General features: G+C 45.1%; 1 long non-coding RNA gene across 1 annotated transcript; it reads right to left on the minus strand.

Moving 5' to 3' along the window:
- Nucleotides 1–19,564: 19,564 nt before the first annotated feature.
- LOC112897887 lies at nt 19,565–21,049 on the minus strand. The gene is made up of 2 exons (XR_003229784.1): nt 20,047–21,049; nt 19,565–19,895 (listed from the first exon to the last, which is right to left on the minus strand). It is a non-coding gene; the product is annotated as an uncharacterized LOC112897887 (long non-coding RNA).
- Between the last annotated feature and the right edge of the window lie 2,479 nt (nt 21,050–23,528).

Genomic DNA, 23,528 nt, shown 5'->3' on the forward strand with positions numbered 1-23,528 from the left:
CTGTCGATGAGGCCGACGAAACGCTCCTCGGTAGCAGCTCGCTCTCGGGCAGCCTCTCTCTGTATCGCTGCAAGCTGGGCCTCATGGGCTCTCCTGGCCTCCTCCTGAGCACGGCGATCCTCCCTCTGCTGTGTGACCAGCTGCTGCAAAAGTGCGGTGAGCTCAGACGGCTGAGACACCTGAGACTCGGAAACTGTGGTAGCTGCAGCAGCTGATACTGGAGCTGGCTCTCCGGAACCCCCTGCCTCATGATCATGACTCGCTGGAGCAGGTGCAGGGAAGTACTCCTCGTCCTCGGAGGAGTCTGACTCTAGGTCTGACCAATGTATCTCATCATCTCCTCCGGGAAGCTGTGCCTCTGCGGCTAGCAGTGCCTCATCCTCCTGGGCCACTCGGGCCTGTACCTCGGGTGCTAACTGTGCCATAGCAGCCCGATCGGCCTGTCTGCCTCTTCTCCTGTCAGAAGGCGCTGTCGGACGGTAAACCGGGAACCAGGGAGTCTCGTCCTGGCGGTATACGGCACTGACTGGTGACTCAGCTGGCACAATCATAGAGCAGATAAAACTGATCCAGTGAGCATATGGAAACTGACGAACGACCCCCATCCCATCAGTGATGACATCCTCAATCTCAGCCAAAATGAAGTCAACAATGTCGAACGGCTCGTGAGTAAGGATGTGAAGAAGCAGTAGCTGCTGCAGACCTGTGAACCCCTCTGGGTAGCCACTCCTCGGGAGTAACGTCCTCCGGAGTGCCATGTGAACTGCGTAAGCCTCTGGGGTCAGCAGGCTGGGGACTCTAGCGTAAGAAGCCGGGAAGGGCTGGCGGAAGCACTGTGAGATCGCCTCGTGAGAAGGTGCAATCCCGCCAATCATGGCCCTGCGAGGTGGATCTGCATCACCGTAGACCATCTCGTGCAGAGAGACGTCAACAAGGTCAACTCCAAGGATCCCAGCAAGTGTCGCTCTGGACAATCCAAATACCTGCCCTCCAAACATGAAGTGAACAGCTCTGCGCTCTGGGGCTATCCAAGCTGTGGCATAGAAAACCCTGACCCAATCCTCGATATATCTGTTCCTCTCAATCGAAAGTAATTTGGGCAGTCCCCTGAAATGAGCAAAGTGCTCTCTAACATCGGCTCCCCCTGCAGCTGTCCTCAAAGATACCCAATCAAGAACTCTGTGAGGAAAGATCCTGTGGCCCCGCCTCTGATAAGTCTCGTAGAAACTGGCCTGAAGAAGTGTCCAGAATCTGCGATCAACTCGGCTGTCTCGTGTCACGGGAAACCACTCCTCCTCCTGTACACTCCACCTGAGCCTCTTGACCTTTGCCGCATTGGCCTTGGTCAAGTTCTGGAGCAGCACACCTGGCTCCAGACGCACGACAGTGTCCATGCGGAACACTGCGCGCTCGGCCGCTAGGGCCTCGGCTCGTCGAGCTGCTGCTGCTGCTGCGGTGGACCTGCGAGGCTCCTGTGGCTGGTGGCCTCCTCGCGTCCTAGGTCCGGTGCGACGCTCGGTCGCAGGTGAAGTCTCCTCTGCGGGGGACGTCTGCCGGGTGCGGCCAGAACGTCGTAGAGCTGGTGACTGCTGTGTATCCTGCCCCTGAGACTGCTCGGACTGTGCTGTCTCTGAATCTGAAGCTGTCTCCGACTCTGCCGCTGAATGTGACTGACCAGACTCAGACTCTGCTGCTGCTGCTGTCACGGCTCTGGTGGCCCTGGCACCTCGGACTCTGCCCATGCCTCTGCCTCTGCCTCTGCCTCTGCCCCTGGCTGGCGGATCTCTGATCGCGAACGGACGAGCACGGCTTGACGCCTGCTCCTTGGCGGCCTTAGCCACCATCTCGGCCCTCTCGGCCTCTCTTGCTGCGCGAGTCCGCTTGCGAGCGGGCTCCTCGACCACGATCTCCTTACCTTTCCTCTTGTCATGACCCATCTCGATCACAACTGGAACACAAGACGCGGCGCAGCGAACTAGGGCTAGCGAAAAGGAGCGTGGCGTGCGAGGCGAGGATGCGTGAATGCGGTGCAATGGCGCGTGAGCAGCGGCACGGTGGAGGTGTGAGGCGTGCAAAGCAGGAAGCGCTGGTGCGGGCACGGTGACAGCGCGGAACGGCGGTGGCGGCGGCGGCGTGGGCGCGCGCGAGCTGCAGACAGCGGCGCGGGTGGCGGTGCGAGGCGGCGGCGTGGGCGCGCGCGAGCTGCAGACAGCGGCGCGGGTGGCGGTGCGAGGCGGCGCGGGCGGCGGATGGCGGCGCGTACGGGCGGCGAGAGCGAAGGCGCGCGGGTGCAGACGGCGGCGGCGCGACGGAGGCGGTGGTGTGCGGGTGACAGAAGGCGGAAAGACTGAGGACGTGGGCGGCGACGCGGGGGCAAGAAAGACATATGACATGTGGACCCCGCAATTTTTCTTATCGCCGGTTGATCCGACGCTTAGGTTTTGAACGCCGGTGGATTGCGTCGGTGTAGTTTACCAGAGACACTGCCAAATCTGTATCTGTACGCCGGTTGAACCGATGCTTCCACAGATGAACTCGTCGGTTGAACGATGCAAATAACAGTTGATTTTCAGGTCGGAAGCATCTAATGTTCACCGGTTGATCCGATGCTGCAAACTTTGTATACACCGGTTGAACGCCTGAAATGACTGAGCTGGGGCTGACACTTCGTAACGCCGGTTAAGCCGATGGGTATAGATCCATTGAACGTCGGTTTAACCGGTGAACCCAAAAACCCTCTCTCAGCTCACTTTTCTATGCTAAGTCCAATGAACTTATAAGATTCAACTAAACTCAAGTTAATGGACTTGCATAGGCGACTTTACCCCTCAAAATAGGTTAGCTTAATAACTTAAATAGTTTTTTCTTTTCAAAATCAAGGAAAAGTCGCAAGAGAGACAAGGCACCAAATTAAAATGTATGAGCCATGTCATTGGAATATTGAAGGAGGAAGGCTTCAAATTCACCATGACATTGCTCACTAGGCAATAACGCACCTAACACTTTACTCTTTTCACTTCTCATGAATTAAGATCTTGCACGTAAAACAAGTCTCATTTTCATCAAGTGATCTCCTTTGTGACCTTTACGCATGCAATGATAATGCAAATTACAAACACATGCGAAAGAAAGGTAAACATGAGATGCACAACTATATGACAAGAAATGCATAGCGAGAATTTAAGATCTACTTGTCAAGTTTGATCCCATGGAAAGCTTCATCATGATGAGCCTTTCTACAAGCCTAGAGGAAAACAAGTGAACCACCACCTCTAGCTAAACCCTTGCTCATCACTATCTTGCCATGGTTAGACAAGTGTCCTATATGTATGCATTTTTCTATATGACATGGCAACTTACATGACGTTTGCCGCATCTAACACATTTAGCTCATTTCTTAGCCTAACAAAGGTACTCTCGTCTAAAGGTTTTGTGAAAATATCCGCCAATTGCTCCTCGGATCTCACACCTTGAAGGGAAATATCCCCCTTGGCTTCGTGATCACGCAAGAAGTGATGGCGAATATCAATGTGTTTTGTGCGAGAGTGTTGAACCGGATTCTTGGCAATTTTTACGGCACTTTCATTGTCACAAAGGAGTGGTATTCTTCCTAGTTTCACACCAAAGTCCAAAAGGGTTTGCTTCATATATAGAATTTGGGCACAACATGCACCGGCAGCTATATATTCCGCTTCCGCGGTGGACAAAGCCACGGAATTTTGCTTCTTACTCGACCAAGAAACTAGAGAACGCCCAAGCAAGTGGCAACCCCCGGAGGTACTCTTGCGATCGATACGGCTTCCGGCAAAATCCGAATCCGAGTATCCCAAGAGATCTAAGCTAGCGCCTTTGGGGTACCACAAGCCTATGCTAGGGGTGTGCTTGAGATACCGAAGGATCCTATTCACAGCCGAAAGATGTGATTCCTTAGGGTTAGCTTGAAAACGGGCACACAAGCACACGCTAAACATTATATCGGGCCTAGATGCGGTAAGGTAAAGCAAAGACCCTATCATTGAACGATAGAGGGATTGATCAACAGGTTTACCGTCCACATCCAAGTCGAGATGCCCATTTGTAGCCATAGGAGTCTTAATTGGCTTACATTCATCCATCTTGAACTTCTTCAAGATATCTCTAGTATATTTTTCTTGATAGATGAATGTCCCTTCCTTCATTTGTTTGACTTGAAAACCAAGGAAGAAAGTCAATTCGCCAATCATGGACATCTCGAATTCCCTAGACATCATGGTAGCAAACTCATGGCTTAGCAAATCATTAGTTGAGCCAAAGATAATATCGTCAACATAAATTTGACAAATGAAAAGATCCCCGTTGACGTCTTTTGTGAACAAGGTGGTGTCCACCCTCCCGATCTTGAAGCCTTGCATGATTAGGAAGTCACGAAGCCTCTCATACCAAGCCCTTGGAGCTTGTTTGAGCCCATAGAGTGCCTTGTGCAACCTATAAACATGATTAGGATTCCTCGGATCTTCAAACCCGGGAGGTTGCTCAACATAAACAAGTTCATTAATAAAGCCATTTAAGAATGCACTTTTCACATCCATTTGATATAACTTAATGTTATGGTGTGAAGAGTAAGCAAGAAGGATGCGGATAGCTTCAAGTCTTGCGACCGGAGCAAAAGTTTCACCAAAATCCAAACCTTCGACTTGAGAAAACCCTTTTGCCACAAGTCTTGCTTTGTTGCGTACCACCACCCCATGTTCATCTTGCTTGTTTCGAAAGACCCACTTTGTGCCGATGATGTTCTTGTCTTTCGGAGGAGCTTCGAGGACCCATACTTCATTGCGGGTGAAATTATTCAACTCTTCTTGCATGGCCATCACCCAATCCGAGTCCTCAAGTGCTTCCTCTATGCTAGTGGGTTCAATACAAGAAACAAACGAGTGATGTTCGCAAAATGAAGCATGCTTAGAACGAGTTCTTACTCCTTTGGAAGGACTACCAATGATTTGACCAATTGGATGATCCTTGGAGATGCGACCATGCTTCATTAGCGGTATTTGCGCGGATGCTTGTTGGGGTGGATCATGAGTGACTTGTGCTTGTGGTGGAACATTTTGCTCTTCTTGTTCTTGGACTTGGGGTGTTAGCGTTGACACATTTTCTTGAGGTAGTGGATCAACTTTATCTTGATCTTCATTCACTTGGGGTGCCGTGGAGGTGTTTGGCAGAGATGAGGAAGTTCCTCCCCCTTGATCATTGTCTTCATGCACCTCTTCCGGCTTGATATCCCCAATGGACATCTTCTTTAAGGCTTCTTCAATCTCTTCATCCCCTACATTTTCATAGCCAACAACCTCCTCTTGGGAGCCATTAGATTCATCAAACTCCACATCACATGTTTCTTCAACTAACCCGGAGGTTTGATTGAATACTCTATATGCTTTGGAGTTTGATGCATAACCAAGAAAGAAACCTTCATCACATCTACTTTCAAACTTGCCGAGCCTTTTCTTCTTATAAATGAAGCATTTGCAACCAAAGACCCGAAAGTATGATATATTTGGTTTCTTCCCGGTGATGAGCTCATATGGAGTTTTCTTGAGGAGTCGGTGAGGATACACACGGTTGGATGCATGACACGCCGTGTTGATTGCTTCCGCCCAAAACTTCTCGGACGTGCCATAATCATCCAACATTGCTCTTGCTAGGGTGATGAGTGTCTTGTTCTTTCTTTCCACCACTCCATTTTGTTGAGGCGTGTAGGTGGCGGAAAACTCATGTTTGACTCCTTCTTCATCGCACCATTCTTCAATCTTCATATTTTTGAACTCGGTGCCGTTGTCACTCCGGATCTTCACGATTGGGGAGTTGTATTCCCTTTGAGCTTTTCTTGCAAATGACTTGAAGATTTCCGGAGTTTCACCCTTATCGCCTAGAAACATGACCCAAGTGTAACGTGAAAAATCATCAACGATTACTAGGCAGTAGAGGTTACCACCAATGCTCTTGTATGTAGTTGGACCAAAGAGATCCATGTGTAGTAGCTCGAGCGGCTTGGAGGTAGACAACATCGTCTTGATAGGATGATGAGTTGCAATTTGCTTCCCGGCTTGACATGCTTTGCATAGCTTGTTCTTGTCAAAAGTGACATCCTTTATGCCGGTGATCATCCCTCTCTTGTGGGCTTTCTTGAGGTTGCTCATGCCAATATGAGCAATTCTTCTATGCCAAAGCCACCCAAGAGACGACTTGGTGAAGAGGCATGTCATGGTGCTTGTTTGCTTTGAAGAGAAATCCACTAAATAGATGTTGCCATGCCTAAACCCCGTGAATACCAATGACTTGTCTTTTTCATGAGTCACTACAACACCATTCTTGTCAAAGGCACACGTTAGTCCAAGATCACACAGTTGAGCAATAGAAATAAGATTAAAACTAAGTGCTTCTACAAACAAAACATTTGAAATGGATAAATATTTTGAAATTGCAATTCTACCCAAACCTAAGACTTTCCCCCTTGAGTTATCACCATAGGTGACATGTTCATGATTGCCGGGGTCTTCAAGAGAGGTGAACATGCTATCATTGCCGGTCATATGTTGAGAGCAACCGCTATCAAGTACCCAATGTTTTCCACCGGCTTTGTAGTTCACCTACACACATGAGAATTTATTTTTGAGTTTTCGTAACCCAAACAAGCTTTGGGCCTTGCACATGTGTGACAAGAGCTTTTGGGACCCAAAGTTGCTTGGGGAGCTTCTTCTTCGACTCCTTAGCAATTTTGCCAATGAACTTGTCCTTCACCTTGCCCTTCACTTTACTCAAGAGAAAATGATTATTTTGGAACATTGATGAGTAATTCTTGGGTAATTTGGGAAGAGGACGTGATGGTAAAGTGCACTCCCTAGTGTGGTGCCCGGTGACTTGGCAATGTTGGCAATATGAGCCAACTTCCTTGATGAAGCTTGTCTTGATCTCCGGGGAAGAAGTTGTAGCCATGTTTGGCTCCGGAAATGAACCAAGACCTCTCTTGCCATAGTCACGGGCATTGTTGAAGAGAATCTCCTTGTGGATGTATTCTCCTCTTGAGAGCTTCTCCACACAACTCTTGAGACTTGCCACTTGATCCATCAATTCCTTTTCCCTAGAAGGAGCAAGCTTGGGCACAATATTAGTGGCATTTGCATCAATGAGTAGGTCATCACATGAAGTAGAAGCATTGACCTTATCAAAAGTTTCATGATCAAGTTTCTCAAGACTTGGGTCAATAGCTTCATAGGCAAATTCTAGTTCTTGATATTTGTGAGCCAACTCCCTATGCTCTTGTTTGAGCTTTTTGTGGCTCTCTTCAACTTGCTTAGCAAGTACAAGTGACTCATTGTGCTTTTTGAGCAAGTCATTGTACTTACCAAGTAAGTCGGAGTGAGCAAGCTCTAACTTGGCATGAGTGCTCTCAAGAACTTTGACTTTGCCCTTTTCCCTCTTGATGACGGATGTATACTCATTGATGAGGTTAGTGAATTCATTAGGATCAAGCTCTTCATCACTATCATCTTCACTATCTACCTCACATACCTTGGTGTTACCTTTTGCCATGAGGCACATAGGAGGCGGAGGTAGAGATGGTTCTTCATTGGTGAGGGCGATGGTGACAATGTCTTCTTCATCACTTGAGTCTTCGCTTGATGAGACATCGGTCACCCACTCTTGTTTCTCCACCAGGAAACTTTTCTTGGTATGCCCTTTCTTCTTTGGGAAGAGCTTGGTCTTCTTGTCATGGGTCTTCTTCTTCCCAAATCTCTTGTTTTTGTTCTTCCTCTCCTCTTCTTCATCATCGCTTGAATCATGGCGATGCTTACTCTTGTTGTCCTTGCTTCTTTTGTCCGGCTTGGGGCAATTTGGACGGATGTGTCCTTTTTCGCCACAATTGTAGCAAATCTTGTTTTTGACATCCATTGGCCGGAACATTCCCTTCTTGGAGTCAAAGTTGAAGCCCTTCTTATTGATCTTCTCATTCAAGCGTGTGAACTTTCTCATCATGAGAGCAAGTTCTCCATCATCTTCAACATCGGATGAGCTCTCATGATGATCATCTTCCTCATTGCTTGAGCTTGAGTCTTATTTGACCATCTTGAGCTTGCGGGATTTGTTTGTCTTGGTCTTTAGAGCAATTGACTTGCTTGATGTTGGCTCTTCGGTCATACCAAGAATGCTCATTTCATGAGCGCGAATTTCGCCCACAAGTTCTCCTACTTCCATTGTGGCGAGATCCTCCTTTTGAAGCATAGCATTGATAATGTTATACTTGGGCTTCGGGAGGAGCATGAGGATCTTGCGGTTGATGGATGCACTGTCAATTTTGGATATTTCAAGTGCATTAATGTCCTTGACAATAACATTCAAGCGAGAATACATATCATTGCAATTTTCATGAGCTAGCATTTTGAAAGAATCATACTTAGCTCTAAACAAGTGATATTTTTGCTCACGAACTTTGGTGGAACCTTCATGAATTTCAATGAGCTCCTTCCAAATATCACTTGCTAGGTCCATGCCATTAACTCTAGCAAAGACCTGCTCACTAATAGCTTCGAAAATTGCATTTCTAGCTCTAGCATTCCATTTTAATTGGTCGGGGGTGGGATCTCCGGTGAACCCGACTTTAGTTGCCAACCATACTTCGGGGGCAATCGCATCAAGGTATGCGGCCATGCGAACTTTCCAATAGGCAAAGTTCTTGCCCTCGAAGTGAGGCGGCGAACCACCCATCTTGGCCATAGCTCTAGGCGGTGAAGCCTAATGATCCAAATGAGCAACGAGGCTCTGATACCAATTGAAAGGATCGATGGACCAAGAGGGGGGGTGAATTGGGCCTTTTTCAATTTCTAAAACAAGATAAAACAACCTTAACCTATGCAAAACTAGAAAGGCACCAATTCACCAACCGGATAACTAAACAACCTACACAAGCTAGATAAGATAAAAAGAGATAAAGCCTAGCAAGGTAGAGCTAACTAGTGATCCCTAAATCAAGCACATGAATGAATTGCATGAAAGATAATGCTTGAATAAGTAAAGTGGACAAGGGACAACCGGATTTTTTCCCGTGGTATCGATGTGTTGGCACACACCCCTAATCCACGTTGTGACACTCACAAAGAGTATTGTCACCTCCCAAGTCACCAAGACGAGGGCGCTCACTAAGAGTCTCCGTTCACCATCCCGGTGTGGTGGAGATCAAGCCACGTACAAATCTCTTCTCCGGGCTTCCACAATCCTTGGCAAGCTCCGCGAGAATCACCTCGATCACCAAGATCGCCTAGGTGATGCCAATCACCAAGAGTAACAAGCTAAGGCCTTCACTTGAGCAAGAACCAATCACCAAGAATGGATGCACACAAGCTTCTCTCTACTCAAGTCCTTAATCTTGCTTCTTGAATGATTGAATGAACAAGTGTATGAAATGTTGAAGTTCAAGGTGGCTCTTGACTATAGTATGTGTGTTTGGATGTTGCCTGGTGTCAAGAGTGGTAGAATGACCCATTGGAGGGGTATATATGGGCAGCTCACACGAATAGAGCCGTTGGAGAAAAAGCTGCCAGAAAAACTGCGTATCGTCAGTTAAACCGACGTCCCTCCAATAATCATCGTAGGTTTAACCGGTGAATGTAAACTCCCCTTCTGAAAACTAGCCGTTACTGTTTGGGAAGATTAACCGTCGTTGCATCGGTTTAACCAGTGAGTGTAGTCATCCATTGATCAACTGAAATACCAAGTCGCTGGACAACTGCACCGACGTCCAATTTCATATAGCATCGGTTTAACCGGTGAGTGTAGTTGTCCACTGATCACCTGAAAACCGAGTCTCTGGACAACTGCACCGACGTCCAATTTCAAATAACGTCGGTTTAACTGGTGTATTGACTTGTCCTGACCTGTAGACCATGTTTAACCGACGTATAGAAAACTTGAGGCGTCGGTTAATCCGGTGATAATGATTTTTCTGATTTTGCCCTTTTCTGACTTGAGTCTTGAATGAAATCCAAATATTTCTTGAGATATAAGTTAAGAACCACTTATTTGAGCTTCTAGAAACCTGAGTGACCATTGTGTGCATCCATTTTCAAATGACCATTGTCCATGCTCAAGTTACTAAGCCTAAACCCCTCTTAATAGTGCGATCACTACAAAACTATAAAACCTATACTAACCTAAGTGTCCTTCTCAACCTTATGACACTTAGGACTAGAAAGATCCTTAGTCTTGACATATTATTGAGTTGAATGCCGAGATCGCCTTTTTGAATAATGAAAATTAGGGGCCTCTTTTGACATATAACCAAATGAGCGATAATGATCTATAAATCTGCACAAACTCATTAGTCGCAATAATGGTTGTCATTAATCACCGAAACATACCTTGAGGGCCTAGATGCTTACAATAGGTGCTTACCTAGAATAGATAATCGAATAGAACCTGAAAGCTAAAAGTTGAAATTAAGGACCTACTCGTTATTGCTTTTCAGCTGAAAATAAACCTAGAAGCCTTGAAAAGCTTTCATGAGTCTAGTTATGGGCTAAGGTATACCCAATTCCGGGTAAGTCTTGCTGAGTATTAGTATACTCAGCCTTGCTAGTTATATGTTTTTCAGGTAAAACCTTTGAAGACCCCACTCTTCCCCTGTCATAGCCCTGTGCTCTTCCAGAAGGTTGGTCCGCGGAGTGGGATCCGTCCCCGGCCAACATTGGTGATACCGAGTGATGTCATGCCCGGGCTTAGCATGACATCCGTCTTGACGACGTGCTGTAGATCATCGTGTATGTTTTCCGCTGCTAAAAACCATAACTTTATCAGTTTGTATTGTTTTCTCTAAATTTGAAACTTTGCTCTACTGTTGGAAACTCTTGTAATGTGATTTCCCGTGATGTAAAATATAATGGTGATTGTATCTCTGGACTCACCTTCGTGTGAGGTAACCTTATTTGATCCTGTGTATCAGTGGTTTATCGGGACGTTACCCGACAGGCCAAGGGATTATACCGTTTGAAGTACGTCGGAGCCCTTTGGAGTGGACTCGCGTACTTGAGCCGGTATAATTCAGATTGGTTCTGCCACAGCTGGTATCAGAGCTATAAGGTTACCCTGGAGATACATTTTACCTTAAAAATGCTTTTAGTATAAAAGTTTGACCAACAAAATGTTTGTCAAAGCCGCGTTGGATTCGTTAAGGATTATGTATAGTACGTAAAGCCCTAGAGTAATGCTTATGAGGGAAATAGAGGTGGCTATAATATATATATAATCCTAACTACCAGCATTACTTTTCTGTCAAAACTTAAATTCACGCACAACCCAACTTTACTTTTTGTAACGACATCTTCGATGGTGAGGTAAGAAGGTAAGGATCCTCAGCCAACTGAGGGAGCTTGGCCTTCCCGTCGGTGATGCGAACCGAACGCTGTTTCTCAAGCAGTAGCCTACTTGAGATGCTGCCAATGTACCAACTTCGGTTGACTACATTGGGAGTATATAGTTAGGTAAGGGGGTATGGACAGCAACCTCCCCGCATTTTGCGGTACCTCCGTGAATACGTTATCTCGATAACGTATGTTAACATTGTCTGTACGGCGGTAATTGTACAGATGCTGTTTCTATAGTGAGCGGTAATGAATGGGGACGCTTTCATGGCATGCTGGCATGAAAGGTTCATTGGATATATATATATATATATATATTGTGGTTTTCTGCAGGTACACTAACCACGATTACGCAACTAGGACGGATCAAACTTATCGACTAGTTAATAGAGAGAGACGTATTTATATTGTGCCACCGGAACTAACCACGTAAGCCCAAGATTACTTGGCAGTTATTTTTGGTTGTAAGGATGTGTACAACGTGCATGCATCCTGACATTTTGGATTGATTTGATTGCCTTGTTTGTTACGTTGATGTATTGAAACATGTGCTTGTATCTGAATGCCTGCCTAGACTTTGTGTTGTAAGAGTTAACGTAATATGCTAGGTTAACTTAGAGTTAAGACAGTCTTTTGTGAATCAAGTGGATTGGGTTATGTTTGAACCCTATCACCGATCTTAGCTTAACAGCTAAATCAAATCCTTGATTTTGCTTTGAATCTATTTCGGTAGAACCATTGAGCTTTTCCTTTGATGGTTACACCTTGATAACTATCAGAAAACCCCTCAATCTATCATTCCGTACTTCATTTATCCTCTCTTGATGTTGTACCTTATATTGTTGACCATTCCGGTTACAACATCTGAAATGTTGCACCTTCGATTTCTGCTCAGATGATTTTTGACAAATTAAAAAGATGTATGACAATAATTACTTTGTGCATACAATTCTCCCGGCAAAAGTCATGCATCATAACATATACCATTTTTGATCAAGTGCATGGTGTTACATTGTCATCGGCAATCTGGAGACTGACTAACAGGTGTACCTCCAGTACAACTTTGGGTTGTCTTAGGTTTCCTAAGTCTATCTTGTTGTTGTTAGCACTGTAGGGTTGTCATTCCTCTTTTGTGGTGGTGTTTAATCACATGACCATGATGCCGTGTCGGAACCTAAAGCCTCATGTGCGCTGCAACCACATGACTGAGCCATTAGGAGCGCACTGGTGACTAGGTCTATGTGACGTAAGCCCACTGCAATCTCTTCTTATGCAACCTTACTAGTGTCCTAACTTTTGATCTTCGCTCAAGGATACAGAGCTACCCTGGTGTTAGTTACGAGAGAACAATTGTAGAGTGTGAGTCGTGTGCATCATCTCATGATGGCATGCATTTCTTACGTGCATACATCGCAAGCATCATCATTCTTGCATCATGGTGTATGCATCATTGGTCAACATCATGATAATTGTATTGTGTTATATGCACCATTTCGGTCATGCATGAAATCGTCCATCCTTGTGTTGCACCATCATAGTAACCATACATTACCATAGTGCATCATATTTATGGTCATATATCGAGCATTGCATTCTGAGTGGAGCATTTTATCATTACTCCTTGATTGCATCGATATAAATAGGCATGTTTTGCAATCAACCTCATCTAAAACATTCAGATAATAAATTCTGAGCAGGAATGTTTCAAACATCACTTATCAATCTTTCATACTATCTTCACTTGCTATCCATAAGTTTTGTGATGAATGTCGCCGACATTTATCATCTTCATATTGTGATCTCATGTTATGATCTTAGCTCTATGAGAACTTGATCACCTTTCTTTCTCTTTTCTCATCAAACTCATCCATGTACACTTTATCTATGCGCTCGTCATATTCATCTCGTCATACTCTAACGGCTTTTACCATAACATCGATTTTCTCTGGTGTGATTGCTTTTTGCCACTTTTGATGGGTGATTTGCTTCTCTTCTACTAAGAGTCTTCCATCCTGAATCTCGGGACGAGATTCTTTTTAGGGGGGAAGGCTGTGACAGTTCATGTGTTTGTAAGCTAGGCTTATAATTTGATAGTGTGAAGTATATGCTTGTTAGTGTAAAACTTTTGTGTGTTTGTGTGAAACTTTTAAAAATTTAAAGTGCAAGTAAAAAGTGTATTTATGTAATTTTATAAAAGAACAAGTCCTTTTATGCAAAATAGGTGATTTACGAAAGTGACTTTCCAAAATTACTAGAGGCCAAAGGGTAATAACGTAAGTAATCATGACTTACTTAGCATCTTGTAAACAGGCCCAAGGTCATATACCCTGACAAGGACAAAAATTTTATAAAAGTCAAATTAGTCCAAGTCTTAAAATAAAACTTCATAACTTGAGTTTTGGAGTTCAAACCCTAAAACAAAGTTGTAGAGCTTGAAAAGTTGTACAACTTTCATTTTGGCCACATTTTTGTTTGAGCTCTAGAAGAGTGGTTAAATTCTTCTTTACCAAGAGGCCCCTGCAATTTTCTAAAATTACAAACAAGTCCTCAGGAAATTCCCTTTCTCTTCCTCCTCTAGCGCTGCTCTGTTTCTGCTCGGCAGTCCGCCGCTGTGCCGACCATCCTTGCCACCTCCTGCTGCAAAATTTCCACGCGTCACTACCCCCTCAGCTCCTTCCCCTCTGGCGCCCTTATCTCCTTCCACACCGGCGGCACGGCAGCTCCATCCAATTTCTATTTTTCTTCCTCCCCTGCCTTTCTTCGTCTCCTCCACCAGGCGCTCGGCCGGCGCGGTGTGGGGCGCAGCAGGCGCGCAGGCGGCAACGGCAGGAGCGGGGCGTGGCTTCAGGCGGCAGCGGCGGCACGCGCAGGGGCGCAGCGCTGGAGGCGCGGCTCGGCAGGAGCCCGAGCGACGCGGCTCAGCCGGCGGGCGGCGCTAGTGGATGCGGAGAGGCGCGGCTTGGCGCGACGCGTGCGGGGGCGAGCTGCTGGTGGCGCGGCTCGGCTGGCGGGCCCGGTGTAGGGGCAGCAGCATGCCCAGGAGGCGCTGCGCAGGGCTTGGCCCCAGGCGCCAGGCGGTGCGGGCAGCGCGCATGGGCGAGCGCAGCTGCGGCAGGCGCTAGGCAGCTGCGGCCCAAGCGGCCGGCTCTGGGCGACCACGGTCCCAGGCGGCGCGGCGGGCGCGGAGCACGCGGCTGGCGAGGGAGCAGGCGAGCAGCGGGCCAGCAGCGCGGAGCAGGCGGTGCGTGCGTCGCGGGAGGCCGGTGACGCATGGACGTGTGGCCCAGGCGGCGGCGCGTAGGTGGGCCGAGGCAGGCGGCGCGCAGGCGGGCGGCCCCGAGCAGAACCAGGTGGACGCGTGGCACAGGCGTGCGGAAGACTGCGGCCGGAGCAGCCCGCATCCCTGAGCTCCATTTTTCCCCAATCGCTTCCTCTGTTCCAATTGCAGGGAAGGACCTCGTGCGACAATTGGAACAAGCTCAGGGGGTTTTCTGCAAGTTCTAGACCCATAGAAACAGTGCTGTTTGGGACCCCTGGGTAAGAGTTTATGTTATTTCATGTGAGCTGTGTTGCTGACTTGTAAATTCAATAGAAAATTGTAGAAAATTCCAAAAATTGCAAAACCAGTTTTGTTGGAAACTAGATTTTAAGCTCTACAACTTCTGTTAAATAAGTTTGATATGAAACTAAATATTTTTGAATCTATGTTAAATCCAAGATAAAAGAATATAATATTCATAGCTCCTACATGTTAACTTTGTAGATCATGATTTTTGTTATACAATTTTTATAGATTAAGTATGAATTGATGTGGAATTTTCAAACCTAATTTTGTTTTGTAACTTAAATTCTTTTAAGTTAATCAATTCCATTTGTATTATAGAAGAAATAGTTAAGCATATCCACTTAAAGTTATATTTAGTCATGTGTGCTTGTTATTGCAATATGTTTCTTGTGCCGCTTGTTCAAATCTTAATTAGATTTGTTGTGCAACCTTAAAACATAAGACAGGTCTAATTCGAACATGAAATGTTTGATTTATATTTAGCCTACTATTTGTGTGACGCTAAAATTAGCTATTGGTAGCCAAAGTCCTTGCCATAGATTGACTAAAGATAAATTGTGCACCATGCCTGATGTACTTGCTGCCCCTATGGCAGACTTTTTGTGATGATTGATTAACCCTTATTCATATGGATGCTCATACCTTTGCTTTAGTTTTGATTACAATCTTGTCAGAGCCCCTTCCTATGTAAAGGTCCTAGTCTACCTCGTGTATCGACTACTTAGCTGATACACCTTTGTAACTAGGCTTAGCAATCGGCTACTAGTTCAGCCGATTTTTGATAGGCGTAACCCTATCGGCCATAAGCCTTTTGACTTCTTCCCTACCGGCAAAAGCCCCTCGGCCTGATGTTAACCACCCTATCGACCCGATCCAATGTTAGTACCCTGATCGACCTGGTCCAATCTAGACAACCACGCCGGCTATGCATCAATCGGTTGTTTGCCGATATCATCGAACCACTCCAACACGGATTACTTCGGTTAACACTCCCGTCAATAGTCGGATAGGTACATCCAATAGAGAACGTAATTATCAGCTAAGCACAGCCAGCACGGCATAGGGAATCAGCTACTTATGCCGATTCACAAAATCTAACGCATGCGCACATATTAGCTCGACCGATGTTCACACTGTCGACTAGTTTGTTAAAAATACAAATCGGCTATGCCGATGCGCACAGTGATCAACTAGCCATCCGATTTAGATAGCATATCATCTGTACATAGTCGACATATCGGAGATACACACACGATATTAGAGTTCTGTTATCCACTAATCTAAGCCGATTCCAGTTGTTTCCCATAGCGGTCAAATATGGCCGGTCAATCCTTAGTTTTCCCATCCTTATCCACACACTGTTATCAGCCGATTTATCGGCTGAGAGATCGGCTATATGCTTACCGGTTACATACCTTCAACCACATCCTCCTTAGTCTAACTCCGCACTTATGGTCTCACCAACCTAGTTTAATATTAGTGTTCTGTTACACCTAATTCTTGAAATAGGTCTAACTTAGATAACCCCATCGGCTGTATGAAAATTGATTGTTGTACTGGCGTAATCAAACCAACGCAACCACATCTAGTTACCTAAGATAACACTTAAGCACATCGTAGTTAGGCACAACCAGTGCAGAGTAGGACAATTAGCTACACAGCTGATATGCCCCAGTAGATATAGGAGAACATTAAGAATGAAAACCGGCTACACAGCTGATCCACCAATCGGCTAAATACGCTGAGACACAGACCGTACGGATACATAGTTCGACTAGTCTATCAATACACCATCGGCTAGTTACTCGCATTAGTCAACTAGCTATGCCGATACATCACTCGACTAATTCTAACCGATGTATAAATCGGCGAATGTGCCGATACACTAAATCAACTAGAAGGTCAAATCACCGATCGACTAGTTTTGCTAAGCATGGGTCCGCTATGCTGATACGCACACGATCAGTTAAGTACGCCGATGCTCACACAGATTAGTTAGGACCCAGCCGCTTTAGGAAACATCCCTCTGCTAAAGTGATCGATGTTTTCATCGATCAATTAGAAAACCCGTACACCTGTCAATCGGCTACCCAGACCAAAGTACACAACCTTGGATCAGTAAGATCGCACCGTAGACACGCCTCTGTTAAGCACGACCAAAGCATATCTATTGACTAAACCTCTGTCGGCTCTGTTGTAATTTTCAACGAGTAGCCGATTCTAATTAGCTATCCACCTAAGGCTATATCTAAGTTTAGTTTAGATCTTTTTGGTTGTTATGTAAATAATATGTAAATGAGTGTTGAATTGCAACTTTGTTGTGAAATAAAATAGTTTTGAGTGCACACTTGAATGTAATGTTGCATTACATGTAGATACGACTACTTCTGCAACGGTACCTACAAGATCTCTCAGGAGTCTGCGGAGGATGTTCCTGAGGACCAAGTGAACGTCACCAAGGATTTATCGAAAGCCCCGAACCAAAGTTCGGAAGATCTTAACTTTACTGACTTCAGTCCCACCAGTAAAGGCAAGCCCCGGACATAACCCATTATTTTATTACACTGCCATTATTATCTACCTATATTTATCTCTGCATTAAGTTCTTAAGAATTATTTGGAACCCTAGTTGCATAATTCTAGGAACCGATGTACTGAACACTAGAACTTGAGTCCGACTAGCTGCTATGCTGATAGGACCGGTAGAAGTCGAGTGATTCCCTGTCACTCGCGCGATATAGGAGTTGTAATGTTTACATTCCTATTATCACTTTAAGGATGACGGACGGGAGTTTGTGAGGTATCATAGTCAAGATGATACCCCGTCTGTGTTGTGGAGCTTGATAAGGTCGCAGTGTGTGGTAGCGGTGGTTAAGCGTTTGAAAGTACTAGCCACATGCCGTGAAATATGGTAAGCGGTAAGCCTAGTAACCGATCGGCCCGAGGAGTGGACATACCCCCCACCACATGTATTTGCTTCTTTTGGTTACTTAGTTCGACATGTAGGCATACGTGTTGCTGGGCAACTAGGAGTACGGGTTTTGTAGTCGCGCTACAGACGTACGTCCTGCACTTTGGAAGTGCGTATGACCTGCAGTCGCTTGTGGTGGTACTGATCCACGAGTCGGAATGAAAGGCAAACGGTTGCTTCGGAACGACCCTTTGGTGTTCCAAGCGTGTGTGTTAGGTTTACCCTTGCAAGGTTGAATTTTGATTCAGAATCGTCCGCCTCTCACGATGAATGAGACTGCTTACCCCCTTTATCACATAGAGTAACAAGAGCAACTATATGATGAGTAATACTGCTGGTTGAGATAAAGAGCCCTACCTTGTTTGCTTAGTTATAGGTGCTTATCTAGAATAGATAATCAAATAGAACCTGAAAGCTAAAAGTTGAAATTAAGGACCTACTCGTTATTGCTTTTCAGCTGAAAATAAACCTAGAAGCCTTGAAAAGCTTTCATGAGTCTAGTTATGGGCTAAGGTATACCCAATTCCGGGTAAGTCTTGCTGAGTATTAGTATACTCAGCCTTGCTAGTTATATGTTTTTCAGGTAAAACCTTTGAAGACCCCACTCTTCCCCTGTCATAGCCCTGTGCTCTTCCAGAAGGTTGGTCCGCGGAGCGGGATCCATCCCCGGCCAACATTGATGATACTGAGTGATGTCGTGCCCGGGCTTAGCATGACATCCGTCTTGACGACGTGCTGTAGATCATCGCGTATGTTTTCCGCTGCTAAAAACCATAACTTTATCAGTTTGTATTGTTTTCGCTAAATTTGAAACTTTGCTCTACTGTTGGAAACTCTTGTAATGTGATTTCCCGTGATGTAAAATATAATGGTGATTGTATCTCTGGACTCACCTTCGTGTGAGGTAACCTTATTTGATCCTGTGTATCGGTGGTTTATCAGGACGTTACCCGACAGGCCAAGGGATTATACCGTTTGAAGTACGTCGGAGCCCTTTGGAGTGGACTCGCGTACTTGAGCCGGTATAATTCAGATTGGTTCTGCCACACCTTAAGCTGGTAATTCTGTACTAGCTGGGCTGACATTCGGACTTTGGTTATGGTTCGGAGCACTGTTTTCTCTTCAAACCTTTCAGTATTGCTATCTTCAGCCGTATCGATCACACACAGGATAACTGGATAAACGGTAACAAACGGCCTTCAGCACCTAATTTGCATGATATTTGAGATACCAGCTACTACTACTAGTGTAGCAGTTTCTCCACTTGTGTAATTCTCTGTTATTATTCTCTTGTTGCTGCTCTTACGGTTTTAATAGAAACCAAATAGAACTTTGATAATGTTAACCCTTGATGATTCTTTAAAGAATAGAACTCTTCTAGTTCTTGAATAACTACATTATGGTTGTGATTGGATGCTTGGGCTAGCTCTAGCCTGGGCTAGATGTATGCATGGCCAGCTCGAGCCTGGATTAGACAATGCAATGAGTCCATGTTTGGTTGCCTATTCTAGCTAAGTCTGTATTGGAATTGTCTTTGTTTGGCTGGATGGCTTGCTTCGGGTAAGATCACCTCTTTGTTCTGGTGGTGAGTTTAAGATCGAGTTACTGAATCGCCGTGCTCACTTTAACTTGCCTTCGATAAAATCATCTCTTCTTTCTGTAGAATAAATCTGAATCATATGAATACTTCAACAGTTCTCGTCGGAAGCACATTTTGACGAACAGGTTATCCGCTGAACCAGTGTGAACTCATGGAGGAGCAAGCAGGCCGTTGAATCACTGTAAACTCACGGAGGGGCAAGCAAGCAAAAGGAAGAGGCTTCCTCAAAATCCAAAGAGGAACAAACAAACATGATCTAGGCTCTCAGTCTCCCGCAGCAACGACGGCGGCATCGGCCACCAGCTCGCGCGGAGCCTGCGCTCAACCGTGTACTTGATGGATTTGACTCCTCCGTACTCCGTTCTTACTTCCCTGTGCATTTCAGTAATCGATGTAGATAAGAATCAATCGGCTGTGATCCTACTACTACTGCAAATCACCAATTCCTCGTATCTGAATTTGAAATCGAAGGCAATAAACAAGAGAGGGAGGAGAATTGCTTGCAGCCAATCCATGCGCAAACCTCCAATCGAGGATGGAACTTCGTAGGCGAGATCAAAAAGGGGAGGCGCCCGCGGCCAGCCCTGCGCCCCCATCGGCGACGACGGCGTCGTCCCAGGAGTCTCGAGCCTCGACCTTCCCGGAGTCTCCTCCATGTGCCGGCAGGGTCTTCGATCTGATGCCCGTGGACAACCTTGCAAACTTGTAGCGGCGGAGGTGCAAAGCGGAACAGCGGGAGGAAGGTGAGGGGATGCATCAGCTTGGCTAGTACAAGCCCGTCTTAGCTACAATGGTCGATTTTCGGGTACTACTGAAGCCAGAAGCCAGGCCAAGGGACGTCTTTTGCATTAGGTAAGCCTGGCTAGCATGCCTCTACAGGCAACCAAACAGACCGAACCTGCATTAGCTAACCCTGGCTAGACCCTTTGCTACCCATCCAAACACAACCTATGAAACTTGATGTCTGCTGAAATGTGCCAGCCTACTGACCAAATGAGGAACAAGCAGCGAACAATAACTCAAAAGAAAAACATCATGCCCCAGGTTGGCATATTGACTGTAATATTTCAACAAATTAACTATCATCGTATGCACTGGACAGTTCGTTATTAAGGCATAAAGATGACCACTAATAAAATTGTACAAATGGCTACTTTCGGATCAATAAGTACTCAGGCAGCACAGTTTCAAATTAATTGCGGGTTACATGTCACAAGGGAGAAAATATCAAGATCTCCTAGATGAATAATGGCGCCATGATGTTTTTAGTACATCATGGTAAAAGAATAATATGGTGACCTACTTCATTATACCGTTTCCACAAACTCAGCACTATCACTATTAGATTTGTTGCCTCTACGGGTACAGCAAATCTCGCAGTCCAAGTACATGAGCATGAATACACACCACCCACCACCCAAAATATACAGATTCAGGGTATGAAGAATAAGACCTGTGACCAGAGCGCATATAAAACTCAATATTTTGGTCTTCACCAATGAGTCTCAAAACAACTCAGCGTCAGAGGAATTTCAACTTTCCATGTTGCAGAACGGATTTTGCCTGGCACTCAATCCTCTCTGCCCCCGCCAATCCAGCACAAGCATCTGATGCCCCCAAGGTTACTGCGAAGTACAGATAGATGGTGCACAGGAAGGCAAGCACAACAAGTGTTGTCAAGAGGAACCGGTGCCGCTCAACCAGTGCAGACCAACTGTCATCCCGAGATGACTGAGGCTTCTTTGTGGATGACACAAAGAATGTGTTTTGGGACCTCCTGTGAGGAGATGATAATGAATCCAGAACCATGGTGGCAGTGTACTGATTAGTTTGAATCCTGTCCAAGCAAATAGTAAGAAAATATTCAGGCGTATACATAAGGTGAACAACTTGCATGAAGCTGTTAAAGGTCACATTGAGGAAATAAAATCCATCAGAAGTTATAATACACCACCACACATGTCCCTATGCTGTAAGACCAAGGTGATTGAACAAGAACTCAACATACAGATATCAGAGCAAACAAACAAATTAAATTTCAGATTTGGAGATACAGCTTTGTTAAAATAGAAATACGATATGCACATATCAATACAACGCAACCTCAGTCAGAGACAGAGACCATGCAGCAGATCAGCATTTACATTACTACTAATCAGTCACTCTTCTTCTCTAATGGGATGATGGGTAGTTCTCTAGCCATTCTCGAAATAAAAAACAAAACAGCCATTATCTTGCCTAACTGGTTCCACATATTTTCAGTCTATATTGCACCCTTCATACTTTGTATTTCACAATTTTCTTTTGACTTTGTAAAGCCATATGTCTTAAATTCCAACCCTCAGAAGTATTTTAAGAGTAAAAATAATCTAATAAGTAATATCGCACAGGGATAAGAACAGATGACATAGAAAGATTCAATGCATTTTTTAGGGGAGGAAATGATTTATTCATGACTGACAGAACAGAGAAAGGAATTAGAATGAGTTAAGCCACTCAAAATCCCAAAATAATGTTGCAGTAAAAGAACGCACAAGGGGACTGGAATTTCAAATAATGATTATTGTTTAAGATGGTTGATTTTGCTGCACCTTTTGTTTGGCCAAGCACAACAAATAAACAGAAAATAGAGATTTCCCCACTGTTAACTGAAAGCAAAATCCTGGCAGACAATCATCATTTCTGGAAAGAATTATAACCTACTGTATCTGTACAACACCACATCCTAAAAAAGAAACTGTCCACTGTAAATTTTAATGATGGACATTGGACAATAACCCATTTCTGGAACAAATATCCCCACTATGTGACATGACAATACAAGCTCCTAGCAATTATGTTAAAATGGACCAGGACTAGCACACTGCCACGCTAATATATAGTAAGCACTGGGAGCTTACTTACACCAATTTGTTACAAGAGGACACACTGAAAGCATGTGCAAGAATACAGTTCCTGTCCCGAGCAGCATCCTTTAATTGCCACATAGGAGAAAGCTAGTTCACTAAGCAAGAAATTGCAAGAGACAGTGCATGTTCTCCACATGGTTCCACCTCTTTCTCTTTGGATTCAAATAAATTGAAAATCACATATACGGCAATAAATCTGAAGTACCATGCGACTTCATTTAGAGGTAAAGCTCCATAGGCCAATCTATTATCATATAAGAGGGTGGCAAGCAAGGGATATTACCATTACATGAACAGGTTCTCAAAGCAAATCATAAAGGCCTTACAAAAAGAACCTTGAAAGAACCATTACAGCTACTAACCCGAGAGAAATTAGAGGATTCAAATGTAGTAGTAGTACTATCTATGTCCCTGATTTGAGTTTGTTTGCTGTAGGGATAAAAAAAACTGAACTACTTAATATTCGGGTATGGTGGTAGTGGGATTGCCAAAGTGGAAGTGTGGAACAGCAGTGTGCATTGCACATAGCGAAAATGACTCCTTAATGCAGCACTACGGTGGTCCCTGTCGCAATGGAATTGCACACACTTTTTCTGGGTGTTCAAAGGTGAAATATAAATTCTCAAATCAGTTTTTTTTGTTTTAATGCTTCAAGATCCAGGCTAGAAACTCATCCCAGCACAAATCGGCAAGCGTCGTGAGAGCATGAATTAAAACCGATTCACAATGCCACACTAATTGGCGACCCGAATTGATGGATTGTGATTCTAGTTCCAAGAAAACATCAACGGAATCACTAACTCGGCAGAGGTACAGCCGCGGAAAAGCGCAGCCACCAAATCCCTAAAAAAACAGACACGCCACAAAATAGACCAGATCCGCAGCAAACTGGATTGATTGGTTGCTTATTTCGAAAAAAGATGAACAAACAGTTGGGTTCCAGCGCTCAAGCAACGAAGGGGAAAGATCCCGCCGCGCAAAACATCACGAACAAGCGAGGCCATCCTATCCTAACCAGCCGAAGAGATGAAGAGGACATGAATGAAACGTGCAACCCCGTCCGGATCTCCAGTCCAGGCCAATGGCGTCCGTCGTC

The sequence above is a fragment of the Panicum hallii genome, chromosome 6, assembly GCF_002211085.1.
Source record: "Panicum hallii strain FIL2 chromosome 6, PHallii_v3.1, whole genome shotgun sequence".
NCBI classification, from domain to species: domain Eukaryota; kingdom Viridiplantae; phylum Streptophyta; class Magnoliopsida; order Poales; family Poaceae; genus Panicum; species Panicum hallii.